General features: G+C 42.6%; 1 protein-coding gene across 15 annotated transcripts in view; it reads right to left on the reverse strand.

Moving 5' to 3' along the window:
- Positions 1–22026, reverse strand: part of LOC110501241 (LIM domain only protein 7) — a 137434-nt gene that overhangs the window by 100579 nt on the left and 14829 nt on the right. For all 15 annotated transcript variants that reach the window (XM_090215125.1, XM_090215120.1, XM_090215161.1 and 12 more), the window contains one exon: positions 7830–7899. The gene's annotated coding sequence lies outside the window, so the exon portion shown is untranslated. The remainder of the gene's footprint in view (positions 1–7829; positions 7900–22026) is intronic.

The following is a 22026-nucleotide window of genomic DNA, read 5'->3' on the forward strand; positions in this document are numbered from 1 at the left end:
TTCTAGCTTTTATGGCTGAGTAGCAGGTAGTTTAATTTGGGCATGCTTTTCATCCAAAATTCCCAATGCTGCCCCCTACCCTAGAGAGGTTAAAGTTTAACTAAGTCATTGGCCCACCCCTGTGAGCACAGACATGATCTGGCATCTACTGTTACGAATAAAAAACCCTCCTGAGGAAATCCTCTTCAGACCACAAAAACCTCAGTTTGTGCTAAGGTTTCAATGGTTGTTGAATACCTAACCATACCACGTGGAGCATTGGCTACAAGAGTGGAAATGGTTCAACTCTGAGACTATGATCCCGATAGAAGAGAAAATCTTAGATACCAATTACTAGTCTGCATCTAGAAATCCCGTCAACCTGGGACGCGAAGACCGACAACCGCCGAAACTTCTATTCTATGAGAGCATTTTTGAATGGTACTCTGAAGTATCCATTTTAACCACGAAAGACTTTGATCTTCAGGGAGGCAGAGAGAGAGAAGATGATGAACTGACTCTCCAACAGAAGGACTGACGATTCCAACAGAGATCATGACAACACACTGGGCGTAAATATATATTGATTCCAATAATTCCCGAATGAGTGAGCGTTCATGTGCAAAGGATTAGCATTAAAATGTATATAATTATCAACTGTGTACTGACTCCTTTTGTCTTTCCCGCCCTTTTTAGTCCACACCCACTTCCCTTTGTCCACCAAGCCGTCATATTGGCTTAGCCCACTAGGGAACCTCCCCTATCATTTCCTTGTAACCATATCTACTGTGTGTTTATGCATTTCTGTGATTATTTAGTTAGTTAGTAAATAAATGATTAAGACAATTGGTGTATTGATTATTCATAGTAAAGGCTGGGTTCGTGCAGATAACCAACAATTTACGACATTTGGAATGAGACTAACGTGAGGTAAAGAATAATTCATTAATTAGAAGATTAACACTGGCATTAACACTGGTTGGTAAGTACCGTGTAGTTACTGTTGACTATTTACACCCATAGCGCTCTAGTATGGGTGCCAGACTGGAAGCCGGTCTGTTTCTGCTTCAGCCGACGTGCGTTCGTTCTAATGCCAAACTATTTGTTTGGAGTAGTTCCCAGTAGTTCCCAGGTACACACCGGCGTAGTGTTCATTAGGGCACTATGGTTTTAAAAAGCTTGCTACAGAAAATGTGTTTTTATTATTGACGAGTCCAGGTAGTCTGTCCCCGTTTCAATATATTTTTATCCCCTTGTTTAGAGCTTAATGAACACGACCCAGGCTAAAAAATCAGCCTCTCCTCAAGTCCTCCTCAAAGCAGATGGACACAATTAGACCCACAACGAACCCCCTTGGCTGCTGTTTGGATGACGAACCTGAGTATAAAAAGCAGTGTTTGGTAAGCTTTTAAAACATTTGTATCCCAGTAGGGGTGTGACCGTTTAAACAACATTGGGATTGTTAACGTTTAGAAAAAATCCTTAACCTAAACCCCCTACAAAAAAATATCTAAAAATCACACTGCAGTTATTACAAAGTTACCACTAACAGGACCCGATCATCATCATAAAGGGACAACATAAATAAACAATTACCTAACGCAACAATGCTGGGATGTTTTTAGGAGGAGATGTGAATCTGTCAAATTATTTGGCATGGATATAAAGCGCTCATCGTCATTAACAGTTGGAAAAATGTAATTATGAGACAAGGTCGCAACAGCAGTGAAGTCCTGTATGGCAATACTTTGAGAAGTTAATTGAGAAGGCAGTGAAATGCAAAGTTTGAGGTGGAATTGAGCTACAGTGGCAGAACAGGTGCTTAACCATCTGAAAGGGAGGCACCGTGAGCCCCAACCCGTTACTGGCAGCAGTATGATGATGGACGTAGTGAGAAAATCACTGTGCTGATTACAGAAATGATTGCAATTGATATGCAGTCATTGTCACTGGTAGAGGATGTCAGTGTCACTGCCCTGATGGCATATCTAGAACCAGACTGTCACACCCTGACCATAGTTTGCTTTGTAGGTTTCTATGTTTTCTTTGGTCAGGGTGTGATCTGAGTGGGCATTCTATGTTGTGTGTCTAGTTTGTCTGTTTCTGTGTTTGGCCTGATATGGTTCTCAATCAGAGGCAGGTGTTAGTCATTGTCTCTGATTGGGAACCATATTTAGGTAGCTTTTTTTGGTGTTGGGTTTTGTGGGTGATTGTTCCTGTCTTTGTGTTTGTTACACCAGATAGGGCTGTTTTAGTTTTTTCACGTTTTCTTGTTTGTTTGTATATTGTTCTATTTTCATCTTTATTAAAGATGTATCACAATAACCACGCTGCGTTTTGGTCCGCCTCTCCTTCCCAGGAAGAATCCCGTTACACAGACTACTAGATAACATGTCGAAAACCGTGATGGCCCGGAGATGGCCTGGAGAAATTGTACAATGATTGCCCTGCATGTACAAAGCGCAAGCTCTCAAACACCATACATAAACAACAGATTGTTGGATGTCGATGAACACACTTATATATCACTGCAATGAGCCATCACATTGATAAGAACAGGGACATGAAGTCCCATGTACTGACAACCGAGAACATGGAGTAGAGGCACACACCAGAGAACCTAAAACAACATTAACTACCATGGTTGTTGAGTGGGTGGGGGTCAGCAGTAAGTGCCGTCTGGTAGCCAGGACTGTGGTAGATTGAACTGCATTGCCCCCTAGCCGTCATAAGCAGGACCATTATCTGAATTGTGAATTATTTTTAAACAGATTTTTTTTTTTTTTTACAATTGTCACATCCCTAGTTCCCAGACTTTTAAAAAAGTTTCCTGTGAGCCAAGAAGTAAACATATAAAATAAAATGTTTATTGGTTGCGTACACAATTTTGCAGATGTTATCGCAGGTGTAGTGAAATGCTTATGTTCATAGCTCCAACAATGCAGCCATATCTAGCAATATAAAAACAACACCGAATCCAAAAGTTTTTAAAAAATAACAAGAAATTATAGACAAATGTATCAGAATGAGTAATGTCAGAGTCCAGAATATAAATAAATGTATATATTTATGTGAATGGTGTGTATAGACAGAATGGAGAGTATATGAATAAAAAAGGGGTATGGCTACATATGATGAGCCATGACTATAATAAAGTATATACATACAGTACCAGTCAAACGTTTAGACTACTCATTCCAGGGTTTTTTGTTATCTTTACTATTTTCTACATTACAGAATAATACTGTCTGCCATCTACCCGGTACAGTTGAAACTGGGATTCATCCGCGAAGAGCACACTTCTCCAGCAAGCCAGTGGCCATCAAAGGTGAGCATTTGCCCACTGAAGTCAGTTGTGACACCAAACTGTAGTCAGGTCAAAACCCTGGTGAGGACGACAAGCACACTTCCCTTTAAATTCTCTGGCAACAACTCTGGTGGACATTCCTGCAGTCAGCAGGCCAACTGCACACTCCCTCAACTTGAGACATCTGTGGCATTGTGTTGTGTGACAAAACTGCACATTTGAGTGGCTTTTTATTGTTCCCAGGACAAGGGGCACCTGTGTAATGATCATGCTGTTTAATGATAAGACACACCTGTCAGGTGGATGGATTATCTTGGCAAAGGAGATGCTCACTAACACGGATGTAAACAAATGTGTGTCAACATTTCTAGACAAATACGCTTTTTGTGAGTTTGGTACATTTCTGGGATCTTAAATTTCAGCTCATAAAACATGGGACCTAACATGTTGAATTTATATTTTTGTTCAGTGTAGTTGATTACCTACTAAGTTCAATACATTTTTGAATATTGTTGAAATCCGTTTTAATGTCTGGATTCCGTGATTCCGTCCGCGTTTTCTACAGATTTTATAGGACCCTACACTCCGCCAGGGCTCTCACCTCCTCCCGGTAGGCTGTCTTGTCGCTGTTGTTAATCAGGCCTACTACTGTTGTGTCGTTAGCAAACTTGGCTGAGTTCGAGACGTGTATGGCCACATAGTCATGAGTTTACACCGAGTACAGGAGGGAGGTGAGCACGAACACCTGTGGGGACCCCCGTGTTGAACATCAGTGTGGAGGAGATGTTGTTGCCTACCTTCACCACCCGTGGTCGGGCCCATCAGGAATATCAGGACCCAGTTGCCCAGGGAGGGGTTCAGACCCAGGGCCCTGAGCTTAGTGATGAGCTTGTTCTATGCTTCAAGTCAGGACACGGTGGCCTCAGATTCAGGTTCCTTCCCACCATTAGGAAATGTCTGCCTGGTTTTTGTTGTACCCTTTTCACACATTTAAAAAAAAAAAAAAAAATCCGAAAATGCTAGAATGAAAAAAAACATCCATGCTGAAAATGAACATGTTTAACAATGTTAGATAAGTTTAATCTCCATTCATTGATGAAAAAAATCCCCATACTCTCACACTGCAGGTACAAAACAATCACCCTTTCCAGGTTGCGGTTTTGATTGAACAATGCCTTTAGCACAGCTGGCATCCCACAATTTAAGGTGTGCTCCAATATGTCCACTGGTCTTTCAGGCTACTCCCATTTCACTACACTTATTAGTGTGGATGAATATGTAGGGAGACAGTTTAGTGGAGCAGACAGGTAGTTCTTCCCAACACCGACAGTATACCTCCGAGCATGTCAGCTGTCAACACAACTCCAATACTTCTTAACTCCTCAGATCTTACCAAAGCGTTCTCCACAGACATACTGTAGCCCCAATGCATTGGGAGAGAGATTGCAGTTGAACTAGAATGAACTGTCAAATGCTGATATTTGATGTGACAGAATGTTTTTGAATGTAAAGTACAGTAACCTAGGGATGGGCATTCTAAATGATTTCACTATTGGAATAATGTAGATAGTCAAAAAATATATATATTTTTTATGTCTCTACTCTTGACCAATCAGAATGATGCCACAACAGCAGACAATGAGCAGTTTCAGGGGGCTATTACAGTAGCTGTTGGCTAACATCAGCCTAGGTTAACAGCAACAGTGAAATAATAATGTTCAGCATTATAGAATTGATTTTGTTCCCCCAAAAGTTTTTTTTTCTTCATGTTTTGCATTGATCTGTGTCAGGTCCTGTGAATCTTCCGTTGATGCTCACTTGTAGGCTATGAGATTTGAAATTGTGCTTAGGTGCATCCTGTTTCCATTGATCATCATTGAGATGTTTCTTCAACTTGATTGGAGTCCACCGGTGGTAAATTCAATTGATTGGACATGATTTGGAAAGGCACACACCTGTCTATATAAGGCCCCACAATTGACAGTGCATGTCAGAGCAAAAACCAAACCATGAGGTCAAAGGAATTGTCCGTAGGGCTCCGAGACAGGATTGTGCCGAGGCACAGATCTTGGGAAGGGTACCAAAACATTTCTGCAGCAATGATGGTTCCTAAGAACACAGTGGCCACCATCATTCTTAAATGGAAGAAATTTGGAACCACCAAGACTCTTCCTAGAGCTGGCCACAACAATCGGGGGAGAAGGGCCTTGGTCAGGGAGGTTGTCACTCATAGAGCTCCAGAGTTCATCTGTGGAAATGAGAGAACCTTCCAGAAGGACAACCATCTCTGCAGCACTCAATAAGCCTATATGGTAGAGTGGCCAGATGGAAGCAACTCCTCAGTAAAAGGCACATGAGAGCCCGCTTGGAGTTTGCCAAAAGGCACCTAAACGACTCTCAGACCGTGAGAAACAAGATTCTCTGGTCTGATGAAACCAGGATTGAACTCTTTGGCCTGAATGCCAAGCGTCACGTCAGCAGGAAACCTGTCACCATCCCTACGATGAATCATGGTGATGGCAGCATCATGCTGTGGGGATGTTTTTCAGCGGCAGGGACTGGGAGACTAGTCAGGATCGAGGGAAAGATAAATGGAGCAAAGTACAGAGATGAAAACCTGCTCCAGAGTGCTCAAAACCTCAAACTGGGGCAAAGGTTCACCTTCAAACAGGAGATCGACCATAAGAACACAGCCAAGACAACACAGGAGTGGCTTCAGGACAAGTCTTTGAATGTCCTTGAGTGGCCCAGCCACAGCCCGGATTTGAACCGGATCGAACATCTCTTGAGGGCCCTGAAAATAGCTCCCCATGCAAATTGACAGAGCTTGAGAGGATCTGCAGAGAAGAATGGGAGAAACTATTCAAATACAGTTGTGCCAAGCTTGTAGCGTCATACCCAAGAAGACTCAAGGCTGTAATCGCTGCCAAAGGTGCTTCAACAAAGTACTGATTAAAGGGTCTGAATACTTATGTAAATGTTATATTTCAGTTTTTTTATATACATTTGCAAACATTTCTAAAAAACTTTTTTTTTGCTTTGTCATTATGGGGTATTGTGTGTAGATAAAAAATATATATATACACAGTTGAGGTCGGAAGTTTATAAACACTTATGTTGGAGTCATTAAAACTTGTTTTTCAACCAATCCACACATTTCTTGTTAACAAACTATAGTTTTGGCAAGTTGGCTAGGACATCTACTTTGTGCATGACACAAGTAATTTTTCCAACAATTGTTTACAGACAGATTATTTCACTTATAATTCACTGTATCACAATTCCAGTGGGTCAGAAGTTTACATACACTAAGTTGACTGTGCCTTTAAACACCTTGGAAAATCCCAGAAAATAATGGCATTAGAAGCTTCTGATAGGCCAAATGACATAATTTGAGTCAATTGGAGGTGTACCTGTGGATGTATTTCAAACTCAGTGCCTCTTTGCTTGATATCATGGGAAAATCAAAAGAAATCAGACCTCAAAAGAAAATTGTAGACTTCCACAAGTCTGGTTCATCCTTGGGAACAATTTCCTAATGCCTGAAGGTACCACGTTCATCTGTACAAACAATAGTACGCAAGTATAAGCACCATGGGATCACACAGCCGTCATACCACTCAGGAAGGAGACGCGTTCTGTCTCCTAGAGATGAACTTACTTTGGTGTGAAAAGTGCAAATCAATCCCAGAACAACAGCAAAGGACCTTGTGAAGATGCTGGAGGAAACAGGTCCAAAAGTATCTATATCCACAGTAAAACAAGTCCTATATCGACATAACCTGAAAAGGCCACTCAGCAAGGAAGAAGCCACTGCTCCAAAACCGCCATAAAAAATCCAGACTACGGTTTGCAACTGCACATGGGGAGAAAGATCGTACTTTTTGGAGAAATGTCCTCTTGTCTGATGAAACAAAAATAGAGCTGTTTGGCCATAATGACCATCGTTATGTTTGGAGGAAAAAGGGGGAGGCATGCAAGCTGAAGAACACCATCCCAACCGTGAAGCATGGGGGTAGCAGCATCATGCTGTGGGGGTGCTTTGCTGGACTGGTGCACTTCACAACTTAGATGGAATCACGAAGAAATAAAATGATATGGATATATTGAAGAAATATCTCGAGACATCAGTCAGGAAGTTAAAGCTTGATCGCAAATGGGTCTTCCAAATGGACAATGACCCCAAGAATACTTCCAACATTGTGGCAAAATGGCTTAAGGACAACAAAGTCAAGGTATTGGAGTGGCCATCACAAAGCCCTGACCTCAATCCTAATAGAACTATTGTGGGCAGAACTGAAAAAGTGTGTGCGAGCAAGTTCAACAAACCTGACTCAGTTACAACAGCTCTGTCAGGAGGAATGGTACAAAATTCACCCAACTTATTGTAGGAAGCTTGTGAAAGGCTACCCGAAACGTTTGACTCAAGTTAAACAATTTAATGGTAATGCTTCCAAATACTAATTGTGTGTGCTTGAAAGTATTCTATATAGGTATTTGACCCAGCTCTGCTTTGAATATTAAAGATGTGAATGGCACTTACCAGTCCAGCAATTGGTGTGGAGAGTCTGTTCACCCTCTTGATGATGCCTGGTTTGATCCTGTTGATCAGACTGGATGGAGAGAACGAGAGAGAGAGAGAGAGAAAGAAATAGTAAGAGAGTGGTCATCGGTTGCTTGCTTGGTTCTGATTACCGGGGTTGAGGAACACAAACAGTTACAATTGTCTGTGTGTGCTGCATGCGTTTACGATTTCCTTTAAAATTGTGGCCACCTGGCTCCAATTTACCTAATGGCCACGGCGCTACAAGGGAAACAGGCTGAGTTTGCATCCCAAATTGCACCCTATTCCCTATATATTGGCCTATAGGGCTCTGTTCAAACTAAGTGCCCTATGTAGGAAATGGGATGCCATTTGAGAAACAGGCCGAGTCTCTAATGCAGAAAACCTGCAAACATGCCCTGCTCTCTTGAAACAACCCATTTCACTACAACACCCACCTCTCACTTAGACTGGTCCCAGATCTGTTTGTCCTGTAGCTAACTTCTATGGTCGTTGCCATGGCAATACAGCATCTGGGACCAGGCTACCTTTCACTCTCACTCTCCCTCTCTTCTAGAAAACAGTGTAAACTCCTATGGTATTACAGTGTAATCAGAGGCTTAACTTTTGGTAACTAAAGCCTGTTCACCCTTATATAATAAGCAGGTGTGGCCAGAGAGCAACGCTCCTACAGTAGCAATAGGTTAGGACCACACCGAATGTGCTATGGCAGTTTCTTTTAACTCCTACTGAATGATTTGGGTATCAAGAGCTGCCTTAATTCAAATGGGATAATATAGTTGAACAGAAGACAAAACACGAACAGCAACTGTGCAGACAATGGTGGGAAGGAAGTGATTCCATCCCTTCCTGCAGATTGCCGCCATGTATCCAGCTCCTTGGGTTGGACATGAGGGGAGAAGAGGAGAGGGAGAACAGAAGAGAGGGGGGGGGGGGGGCTGAGAGGTAAGGTGGTGAGGGTAGAGAGGGAGGAGAGAAGAAAGTAGAGGAAATGCCGTGTTCAGAGTCAGAGTCATTTAACTTCCAGTCAATTCAGGAAGTACACTGAAATTACAATTATAATTCTCTTCAATGCTTTTCAATGAAGAACATTAGGAATATGAATTTTATTTACTTTCTAAATTGAAATGGAATTGACCCCAAACCTGATTAGTTTTTTTATTTTATCTTTCTCACTTTATAATTTTATGGGAAGGACTTTTTTTGTATGAAATGTGTGACTTGATTTTATTTAAAAACAGAGGAGAGGAGCCGAGAGAAGAGAAAAGCTGGCAGACACGGAGGTTCCAACTTTAATGTCAGGTTTTGCACTTACTAATGATCTAGGAGAGTGTGAAACACTGACCTTTGTGACCAGGTCATTGTAATGAGACATTGAAACACGAAGAAACTATCCATCTAGGAAAATGGATGTTAAACATAGAAGTGTGATGTGTAATGAGTTTGATGAGATTTATGTGATCAAGTATCACCATTTCTGATGCCTTGTTGTGCCATTGCTGATTAGGTTAAGCCAACAATGGTTAGATAGTTCAGGGCTTCATCCGTCAGTAAACATAACTACTACACAATGCAGTTCTCACATAATACATGGGTTATTTTGGTTTGGAGTATGACAACTTGCACTGGAGCCTGGTCCCTGATGCGTTTGTGCTGTCTTGCCAACGCCTGAGGTTATTGTAATGCAAAACATGACAACTACCATAGGAGTTGACTATAAAGCACAAACAGATCTGGGACCAGGCTAATAGTACTGAAGACTACTTCCATAGAAATTGAGAAAACATTGAGAAGTGCCTGAGTGACTACGTGTCTGCCATTCTCCTGAGGGTGGTAAAAAGTAGAGTCAGGTTGAGATCAGCAGAATGAGGGTCTGTCTGTCTGTGCTTTAGAGTGAACCTCCCAAGCGGTCAGGGAGATTTAGCAACGGCCTGTGGTAATTACAGCCCTCATCTGAGTCACTGAAACAACACCATGGTGTAAGGGCACAGCAATAAAACACACACACACACACACACACACACACACACACACAGACACAGACACAGACACAGACACAGACACAGACACAGACACAGACACAGACACAGACACAGACACAGACACAGACACACAGAGACACACACACACACACACACACACACACACACACACACACACACACACACACACACACACACACACACACACACACACACACACACACACACACACACACACACACACAAAGAAGATGCACGCATGCACACAACCTTTTCATAATGTTATGCTAACATTTCCTTCCACATGAGTTAAGTGTTCTGAAATTCATCAAGGTTAATCCAGCACTGCTTTGCTTTCCACTGTGGTTTCAACTACAGCAATCCCAGGAAACTGAATTATCTTTGTGGGGTTCTACTAGTAACATTCTGCTCTGGGAAATCTAAGTAACAAGACATCGTAGCAAAAACAAGATGGGACAAAGCAGAATATGACATTGAAACACTAACAATAAAAACTTTGGTTTGGTATCTTACATGTAAATCAAAAGGTGGTTTAACACATTCTATAGTTAATTTGGCACTGGGAAATCTCAGTAACACTACTTCACATGGAACTAGTAGAGGTCTGGGGGAGGGGCAGAGAGGGGAGAGAGACCTATTTCACATGGATGTAGTAGAGGTCTGGGGGAGGGGCAGAGAGGGAGGAGAGAGACCTACTTCACATGGAAGTAGTAGAGGTCTGGGGGAGGGGCAGAGAGGGGAGAGAGACCTATTTCACATGGATGTAGTAGAGGTCTGGGGGAGGGGCAGAGAGGGAGGAGAGAGACCTATTTCACATGGAAGTAGTAGAGGTCTGGGGGAGGGGCAGAGAGGGAGGAGAGACCTATTTCACATGGAAGTAGTAGAGGTCTGGGGGAGGGGCAGAGAGGGAGGAGAGACCTATTTCACATGGAAGTAGTAGAGGTCTGGGGGAGGGGCAGAGAGGGGATAGAGACCTATTTCACATGGAAGTAGTAGAGGTCTGGGGGAGGGGCAGAGAGGGAGGAGAGACCTATTTCACATGGAAGTAGTAGAAGTCTGTGGGAGGGGCAGAGAGGGAGGAGAGACCTACTTCACATGGAAGTAGTAGAGGTCTGGGGGAGGGGCAGAGAGGGAGGAGAGACCTACTTCACATGGAAGTAGTAGAGGTCTGGGGGAGGGGCAGAGAGGGAGGAGAGAGACCTACTTCACATGGAAGTAGTAGAGGTCTGGGGGAGGGGCAGAGAGGGAGGAGAGAGACCTACTTCACATGGAAGTAGTAGAGGTCTGGGGGAGGGGCAGAGAGGGAGGAGAGACCTATTTCACATGGAAGTAGTAGAGGTCTGGGGGAGGGGCAGAGAGGGAGGAGAGACCTATTTCACATGGAAGTAGTAGAGGTCTGGGGGAGGGGCAGAGAGGGGAGAGAGACCTATTTCACATGGAAGTAGTAGAGGTCTGGGGGAGGGGCAGAGAGGGAGGAGAGAGACCTACTTCACATGGAAGTAGTAGAGGTCTGGGGGAGGGGCAGAGAGGGAGGAGAGACCTATTTCACATGGAAGTAGTAGAGGTCTGTGGGAGGGGCAGAGAGGGAGGAGAGACCTACTTCACATGGAAGTAGTAGAGGTCTGGGGGAGGGGCAGAGAGGGAGGAGAGACCTACTTCACATGGAAGTAGTAGAGGTCTGGGGGAGGGGCAGAGAGGGAGGAGAGAGACCTACTTCACATGGAAGTAGTAGAGGTCTGGGGGAGGGGTAGAGAGGGTGGAGAGAGACCTACTTCACATGGAAGTAGTAGGGTCTGGGGGAGGGGCAGAGAGGGTGGAGAGACCTACTTCACATGGAAGTAGTAGAGGTATGGGGGAGGGGCAGAGAGGGTGGAGAGAGACCTACTTCACATGGAAGTAGTAGGGTCTGGGGGAGGGGCAGAGAGGGAGGAGAGACCTGGGATAAGCAGGAGTACTTAGTCACACAACAAAACTCAGTTCTCCAGTGCAGATCGGAAGTTGTCACTCCCCCAAAAATTATTGGTTACTCCCTGTAAATGGGATGAAAAGACAGAGAGAGAGACGTAGTTAACCTAGAGAAGAAAGTTAGGATGTAGACAACAGTAGGACACTCTGCGTTGCTCTTTCCTTCTCAGTCTCCTCCACTAAATTCCTGCAGAGTGAAAGTTCAGTTCAGGTTTCAGAGTCTGAGTCAGTGAGTAACTTAGTGTGTTTTCTCCTATAAAAAAGGTCCCCAGTCAACAGAAAAGGGGAGTGCTATAAACTGTTCTGGAGCCAGCCAGGCAGACCACAGGGGCTATAAGCTAGCATCTAGAGTAAAGAGGAACACACGCACAATGTTACATCTTCATGCCTTTCCCATGATCTCAAACCACTGCTGAAGGAACACAGAGCAAGAGAAACAGGCCATTGTTGTGGTCAAAACACACAGACTGGAACCCACACAGGGTTGCACATTTTGGGGAATATTCAGAGGTGGAAACTTTCAGTGGGAATTAATGGAATATATGGCAATTAACAGAAATAAATGTAAATCAATATTAATACCATTTAAATGTAGATGTTTTTTTGCATTGGATATATTTACCATATCATATGGAGACAGAAACAGAAACCTTTTACCTTATCATAAGTAGACATCATTGCAAACCAATAGAAAAAGAAAAAAAACTTTTTAATTACAAATTGAACTTTAATTAAATTAGTTGACATGGGATGATTTCACTGAACATCAAAAGGGAATATTGAATGATCCCCAATGATCCATCGTATCTCCCAAAAACATTTTCGACATACATCTGTAAAAAGCTTTGGTTGTCTTCCTCTCAGGCTTCCATGTCTTCTCCCTGGACCTCCTCCATGTCCACCTCTTGAACAGCAGATTCTGAGGCCTCATCTTCACTGTCACAGGATGGCTTCTTTGTCAGGCTCAAAAAAACTCAAATTTGCCCGGATGGACACCACTTTCTCAACCGTTATATTGGTCAGCCTGTTGCATGATTTGGTGTGTGTTCCCAAACAAGGACCAGTTGCGCTCTAAGGCAGCTGATGATGGAGACAACGGGAAAGAGCCTCAGATCCACAAAGTCCCTTCCGCCAGGTGGCTGATGAGATATGTTGGCACGACTGCCATATAATATATTTCCATCCCAAAGCCCTTGCTTGGAAGTGTACTTCGCCAGACCGCCCAGACTGATCCTCTTGATGGGGCTGTCCATATCGGCAGACTGTGATATGGCCATTTCTTGGAGAGACTCCTTCCCCTCCAGGAGACTGTCAAACATGATGACAACACCACCCCAACGGGTGTTGCTGGGAAGCTTCAATGTGGTGCTCTTATTCTTCTCACTTTGCTTGGTGATGTAGATTGTTGCTATAACTTGATCACACTTCATATTCCTAACCATTTTCTTGGCTCTCTTGTAGGGTGTATCCATTGTTTTCAGTTCCATGATCTCCTTGAGGAACAGATTCAATGCATGAGCAGCACAGCCAATGGATGTGACATGAGGGTAGGACTCCTTTAGATCAAGCAGCCTTCAAGTTTGCAGCATTGTCTGTCACCAGTGCAAATACCTTCTGTGGTCCAAGGTCATGGATGACTGCCTTCAGCTCATCTGCAATGTAAAGACCGGTGTCTCTGTTGTCCCTGGGGTCTGTGCTCTTGTAGAATACTGGTTGGGGGGTGGAGATGTAGTTAATTATTCCTTGCCCACGAACATTCAACCACCCATCAGAGATGATTGCTATACAGCTTTCTCTATGATTTGCTTGACCTTCACTTGAACTCTCTTGAACTCTGCATCCAGCAAATGAGTAGATAAAGCATGTCTGGTTGGAGGGGTGTATGCTGGGTGAAGAACATTCAGAAATCTCTTCCAATACACATTGCCTGCGAACATCACAGGTGAACCAGTTGCATACACAGCTCGAGCAAGACATTCATCAGCATTTCTCTGACTACGTTCCTCCATTGAGTCAAAAAAACTTCTGATTCCAGGAGGACCATGAGCTGTTGCTGTCGATAAGGTGTCTGATTCATCATTTTTACCTCGAATAGATGTAGAGGGACTTTTGTTAGAGGTTGCTTGTTGTGAGCGCTGAGGGAACTTTATGCACTTGGCCAGATGATTCTGCGTATTTGTTGCATTCTTCACATATGATTTGGCACAGTATTTGCGTATGTACACAGCTTTTCCTCTTACATTAGCTGCAGTGAAATGTCTCCACACATCAGATAGTGCCCGTGGCATTTTCCTGTAAAGATTAGAAAACAATTAGTAAAAAAATAAAATACAATTCCATGTACATATACATAGCTAAGCAGTTAGATTAAACAACTCCTTTGTAAGATAAATGTTTTAAAATGAAACATGTATGGAAACAGGTGAATTAACACTCCTCAGTTAGTAGACTCAATATATAAAATATATTGACCCCACCCAGTATTGTAATCAAAACTTACCAGAAAGCATGTAGTCATTAGCTCAGACAGTGTAGTAGTGTGGGCTCAATAGCATCTCATTAGTGTGCAAGATCTTGAGATTCAGCTGTACATGTGATGGAAGAGTGCACTACACATGTGATGGCACTGTGCATGCAAAGGGTAGCAATTCTATTAAATTGGGGATAGTTTAAACAAAATATGCCACAAGACCTAGAATTGCCTTTTGCACACACGTGCAGAAGCACGGACAGACACACAGGCACATGCACACAGACACACGCAAAAAGGAAGAACAGGCCCTACACACCCAGACCTGCCAGTGAGGTCTCAGGGATCCGTCGGGGCAAGCCCCAGTCCATTGTTCTCTTCCCCTTTAAAGTGTACCTTCAAAAAGGACACTCACTGAAAGAACAGCACAATTGACAGAGGGGCAAAATATAAGGGCGACACACGCTGTTATTTTCAGATTGTGTCCAGTTACGCACATCACCTCCCTGGAAAACCAAGTTCTAGTCCTGGGACTAAACACCTCCCTCTGCAACTGGATCCTGGACTTCCTGACAGGCTGCCCCCAGGTGGTGAGGGTAGGTAGCAACACATCTGCCACGCTGATCCTCAACACTGGAGCTCCCCAGGGGTGCGTGCTCTGTCCCCTCCTGTACTCCCTGTTCACCCACGACTGCATGGCCAGGCACAGCACCAACACCATCATTATTTGCTGACGACACAACAGTGGTAGGCCTGATCACCGACAACGACGAGACAGCCTATAGGGAGGAGGTCAGAGACCTGGCCGGGTTGTTCCAGAATAACAACCTATCCCTCAACGTAACCAAGACAAAGGAGATGATTGTGGACTACAGGAAAAGGAGCACCCAGCACGTCCCCATTCTCATCGACGGGGCTGTAGTGGAGCAGGTTGAGAGCTTCAAATTCCTTGGTTTCCACATCAACAACAAACTAGATTGGTCCAAACACACCAAGACAGTCATGAAGAGGGCATGACAAAGCCTATTCTCCCCTCAGGAAACTAAAAAGATTTGACATGGGTCCTGAGATCCTCAAAAGGTTCTACAGCTGCAACATTGAGAGCATCCTGACCGGTTGCATCACTGCCTGGTTCGGCAATCAGGCACTTCAGTGGGTAATGCGTACGGCCCAGTACACCACTGAGGCAAAGCTGCCTGCCATCCAGGACCTCTACACCAGGTGGTGTCAGAGGAAGGCCCTAAAAATTTTCAAAGACCCCATCCACCCCAGTCATAGACTGTTCTCTCTACTACCGCATGGCAAGCGGTACCGGAGTGCCAAGTCTAGGACAAAAAGGGTTTTCTAAAGTTTCTATCCCCAAGCCATAAGACTCCTGAACAAGTAATCAAATGGATACCCAGACTATTTGCATTGTGTGCTCCCCCCAACCCCTCTTTTACACTGCTGCTACTCTCTGTTTATCTTATATGCATACTCACTTTAACTATACATTCATGTACATACAACCTAAATGGCCCGACCAACCAGTGCTCCCGCACATTGGCTAACCGGGGCTATCTGCATTGTGTCCCACCACCCGCCAACCCCTCGTTTTACGCTTCTGCTACTCTCTGTTCATCATATATACATAGTCACTTTAACGATACCTACATGTACATTCTACCTCAATAAGACTGACTAACAGGTGTCTGTATATAGCCTTGCTACTCTTTTTTCAAATGTCTTTTTACTGTTGTTTTATTTCTTTACTTACCTACACACACACATACCTTTTTTTCCGCACCATTGATTAGAGCCTGTAAGTAAGCATTTCACTGTAAGGTCTACACCTGTTGTATTTGGCGCACGTGACAAATAAACTTTGATTTGATTTAAACTTTGATTTGAAATCCGGAAACTATCATTTCGAAAACAAATTGTTTATCCTTTCAGTGAAATACGGAACCGTTACGTATTGTATCGAACAGGTGGCATCCCTAAGTCTAAATATTGCTGTTACAACCTTCAATGTTATGTCATAATTATGTAACATTCTGGCTAATTAATTACAGTCTTCACATAGTTCGCAACAAGCCAGGTGGCCCAAACTGCTGCATATACCCCGACTCTGCTTGCACTTGTTAATATTGCCTGCTAACATTAATTTATTTTAACTTAACTTTATATGACTGGTGACATAATCAGAATCTTTTTTTAATAGGACAAATTACAGGGTCTTACTCTCCAGACAATGACAAACAGATCAATAAAAACGACCTTGTCCATATAATAGGCCTACGAGAAGGGGAGATACAGAAAATGACATTCATCTAAACAGGAGGAAACTGTCAAGAAACAGACTTATGTAGCACTGACCCAACAACGATAGTGAAAATGTGCAGTGTGCACTGGTGCCAATAAAATAGGCTATACTGTTGTTCGCTCAATTAAATTGAGAATTTGGATAAACTAAAAGACAATGTCTTTTCATTATCTTCTCTACAGAAACAAGCATTTGCTTTCCTAACGTTTTTCCTGCGATGCTTGATATGCTGCCTATGCTTGCATATTAAAAACAACCGCATGTAAGCTCCATTCACTATTCGAGTGCAGGCTATGGATTACTTTTTTTGTGTGTGCCATTCTAAATATAAAAAAATTCCACCCATAGGCTATATGTAAAGACCAGATTAAATTAAGAATAGTCTGATGGGTGAAAATATTATCAAGTGCTTGTTGTCAAATTGTGAATAAGAGACTGATGAAGTGTGTGCAGCTCATGCCTTTCATGTAACTTTTTTCAAATCGTTATTAGTCACATCATGCAACCTTAGAATGTATACAAAATCTAAACATATAGCCCAACGTTTGTATCACAACTAAAGTTACATAAATAACTCTAAATTAAGCATATAGGAGGAGCTGTTTCTTTGTTAACTGCTCAAAACAGAATAGCCCTTGGGAAATAGATTGGAGAAAATATTATTTTGATTTTATTCAGCTATGTTCAATTATATTCTTCATATTATAAAATAATGCCACGAAATTCTAAGCAAATCTTGCCTGCTAAATGAACTACAGTGGCAAGAAAAAGTATTTGAACCCTTTGGAATTACCTGGATTTCTGCATAAATTGGTTATCAAATTTGATCTGATCTAAGTCATAACAATAGACAAACATAGTGTGCTTAAACTAATAACACACAAAGTATTGTATTTTTCTTGTCTATATTTTTATTTTTTATTTTACCTTTATTTAACCAGGCAAGTCAGTTAAGAACAAATTCTTATTTTCACTGACGGCCTAGGAACAGTGGGTTAACTGCCTGTTCAGGGGCAGAACGACAGATATGTCGCAGAATACAAGATCACAGCACAGAATACATCATATAAATACATCATCTTGCAAAATGTCTTGATAAACTTGGGAATTCATTATTCCGTCGTTGATAGCAAGCTGTCCAGGCCCTGAGGCAGCAAAGCAGCCCCAAACCATGATGCTCCCTCCACCGTACTTTACAGTTGGGATGAGGTTTTGATGTTGGCGTGCTGTGCCTTTTTTTCTCTACACATAGTGTTGTGTGTTCCTTCCAAACAACACAACTTTAGTTTCATCTGTTCACAGAATATTTTGCCAGTAGCGCTGTGGAACATCCAGGTGCACTTTTGCAAACTTCAGATGTGCAGATATGTTTTATTTTTACAGCAGTGGCTTCTTCCGTGGTGTCCTCCCATGAACACCATTATTGTTTAGTGTTTTAAGTATTGTAGACTCGTCAACAGGGATGTTAGCATATTCCAGAGATTTCACTCTAGGATTCTTCTTAACCTCATTGAGCATTCTGCACTGTGATCTTGCAGTCGTCTTTGCAGGACGGCCACTCCTAGGGAGAGTAGCAACAGTGCTGAACTTTCTCCATTTATAGATAATTTGTCTTAACATGGACTGGTGAACATCAAGGCTTTTAGAGATATATGAAGCTGGAAAGGGTTACAAAGTATGTCAACCATTCTTAATCTTAGGTCTTCTGAGATCTATTTTGTTTGAGGCATGGTTAATATCAGGCAACGCAGCTTGTGAATAGCTCAAATTTTGTGAATGTTTTTTTATAGGGCAGGGCAGCTCTAACCAACATCTCCAATCTCATCTCATTGATTGGACTCCAGGTTAGCTGACTCCCGACTCCAATCAGCTTTGAACCTCAGGGGTTCACATACTTTTTGCACCTTGCACTGTGAATGTTTACACGGTGTGTTCAATAAACACATAAAAACGTTTGTTGTTTGTGTGTTATTAGTTTAAGCAGACTGCGGTTTTTTTCTATTTTTGTGACCTAGATCAAGAGCAGATCAAATTTTATGACCAATTTATGCAGAAATCCAGCTATTTCACATACTTTTTATTGTCACTGTAGTTAAACCCACAGCTATATGGCATAGCCAGACACAAGCTATATGGCATAGCCAGACACAAGCTATATGGCATAGCCAGACAAGTTATATGGCATAGCCAGACACAAGCTATATGGCATAGCCAGACACAAGCTATATGGCATAGCCAGACACAAGTTATATGGCATAGCCAGACACAAGCTATATGGCATAGCCAGACACAAGCTATATGGCATAGCCAGACACAAGCTATATGGCATAGCCAGACACAAGCTATATGGCATAGCCAGACACAAGCTATATGGCATAGCCAGACACAAGCTATATGGCATAGCCAGACACAAGCTATATGGCATAGCCAGACACAAGCTATATGGCATAGCCAGACACAAGCTATATGGCATAGCCAGACACAAGCTATATGGCATAGCCAGACACAAGCTATATGGCATAGCCAACCACAAGCTATATGGCATAGCCAGACACAAGCTATATGGCATAGCCAGACACAAGCTATATGGCATAGCCAGACACAAGCTATATGGCATAGCCAGACACAAGCTATATGGCATAGCCAGACACAAACTATATGGCATAGCCAGACACAAGCTATATGGCATAGCCAGACACAAGCTATATGGCATAGCCAGACACAAGCTATATGGCATAGCCAGACACAAGCTATATGGCATAGCCAGACACAAGCTATATGGCATAGCCAGACACAAGCTATATGGCAGACAACTCAGAGTATGCTATTCTGTTCTTCTTGAAATAAGCTACATTTTCTTCAGATCATGTTTCTTTAGACCTGTCTAAAATGAATAATGGATTTAATGTGATGGTGGAGACTATATTAAATAGATGTATTACTTTTTAAAATGTAGATTTTCCAAAGTTCCACATCAGTAGTTTGTAGGTTGCATGGAGATGCTAAAAGGTGTTTATGTTAATTAACGGTCAATTACCCTGAGACCGGCAGTTATTTGCATGACAATCTCCGGCTGACAAAATCACAGCCCAACACACACACACATTTACGTATCAACAGTGCCCACTGCATAAATGGGCTAGCAAGTGTGTGTGTGTGTTTGTGTAATCTCTCACAGTCCCAGACCAAGCTCTTATGTAAGGTGTAACAACCCCCCCCACCCCCCCCCCCCCCCCCACAGCCTCTAATATAGTACTTTTCCTCCACCCAAATGAACGCCCAGCCTGCCCTGCCCTCCTCCGTTGAACCTGCCGTGTCGGATTAGCTGTAATCCCAAACATACCGCTTCTCTCACCAAACTGGGCTGGGGGAAAAGTGAACTATGACTGGAGTAAAGAGTTATAGAAGAAAATGCTTCCTCAGTCTCGGATATGGGTCCCTTCTTTCAAAGGGTTGATGTTATTTGGGCTGTTTCTTGAAACGGCTGGTGGTGGTCAAGAGAGACGTTTTGATTTGAAGTGCTTTCAAATCGTTCTTGAAACCTCTGCGCTCAGAACTGGTCTGTTGACACTTGCCTAACAGATGAAACATTTGCCTTTTGCTTGTTGCCTTTGAGGGCCAACCTAATACTTAAAATTTTTATTTGAAGTGCTGCCACTTCCACATCAGAGAAGTATGTGACTGAATGCCTAAAATGGCAGTATTACCAGTGTCTTATAAAAATAGAAAGGAGAAACCTGGCTTGCTCACACTGCAGTCCTCGAGCCTGTTCCTATAAACTTCTACATCACAAGAGCAGTACGTGAACTTCAAATTACTTTGATCTGTGGCTCTCCATGTCATCGGTGAGTCAGAAGTGCAAAATGAAAAAATAAGTTTACATACACTTAGGTTGGAGTCATTAAACTCATTGTTCAACCACTCCACACATTTCTTGTTCACAAACTATAGTTTTGGCAAGTTGGTTAGGACATCTACTTTGTGCATGACACAAGTCATTTTTCCAACAATTGTTTACAGAATGATTATTTCACTGTATCACAATTCCAGTGGGTCAGAAATGTACATACACTAAGTTGACTGTGCCTTTAAACACCTTGGAAAATTCCAGAAAATGATGTTATGGCTTTAGAAGCTTCTGATAGGCTAATTGACGTCAATTGGAGGTGTACCTCTGGATGTATTTCAAGGCCTACCTTCAAACTCAGTGCCTCTTCGCTTGACATCATGGGGAAATCAAAAGAAATCATCCAAGACCTCAAAAAAAAATGTAGACTTCCACAAGTCTGGTTCATCCTTGGTATCTGTACAAACAATAGTATTGTCATGACGTTGGCCTGGGGGTAGGTTTATGACAGTCATAAATACCTCTTCCCCCTTTTTTCCTCTCTCTACCCTACTGAGGTTACATTTGCAACACCCTTGGTTAACATAGAGATTCTGGGAACATCAGTAGATGGGGGGAAATTAAATATATTCTGGTAATCCGACCAATTGAACATATGCGGTGGTACTTAATGAATATGATGTCAGTTCGGTTGTCATCTGAGACATTCTCCTCAATGATAAGATGACATAAACTCTAGAGTGGAAAGTCTACACATCAGAGTTATCGGATTCACATGGAATTCTTGTTCAATTTAAATGTTTGAATATGAAATTATTTGTGATGGGATGAAATGTGATTTTAGCTTCTAAAATGTGAGATGTGGGTTTTCATAAGATAGGGCTGCTCAGTGGCCCGCCCATGAGAAGAGACAGAGGTTGTAAACTATGAAACACACCCCTTTTCTCCCTTCCTATATAACGCCTTGACGACAATAGAACTTCCTGTTCCGATGATGTGAGGACGACGGTCCTATGTCAGAATGGTTCAGATAATAACTACAGAACGAAGCCAACATCAGCGTGAGCTTTGGTTGCGAATGGTATGAACTTTGAACTCTTCACTACAGAAGTGATACCTCCTAGCCGTTGAGTTAGCAACACCTGCTGCAAACGAGGGTTAGGAAGGAACAGGCAGAGTATCCTGTCTATCACACAACGACGTTACTACAACTTATCCAATTGACCACCAGAGACATTCTTGAAAGGACAGAGGACTCGGTTTGGCAACACGGTCTTCCATCCACCACCAACCTACTGAAGCGCAGCTCAGAGTAAATATTTCTTGCATTTTCCTTTTCCAAATGGGCGGGAATTTAGAATGCATAAGATACTGTATTTACGATAGCACAGCTTCTCCCTTTGTCCCTCAGTCTTCATGATCTTTCACTCAAACCCAGCCCTTTTTCTTTGTGTAACAAGCTGTCCCATCTGTTCCACCCGCGAGGGACGTTTTCCTTTATGACGCAATTTGTAATCAAGTTATGATTAATTGTGTGTATGTGTAATTCTGTGTGATTAGGTATTTAGTAAATAAATAATTAAACC

Source organism: Oncorhynchus mykiss, chromosome 22 (assembly GCF_057628025.1).
Source record: "Oncorhynchus mykiss isolate SJ-2025 chromosome 22, ASM5762802v1, whole genome shotgun sequence".
Classification (NCBI taxonomy): domain Eukaryota; kingdom Metazoa; phylum Chordata; class Actinopteri; order Salmoniformes; family Salmonidae; genus Oncorhynchus; species Oncorhynchus mykiss.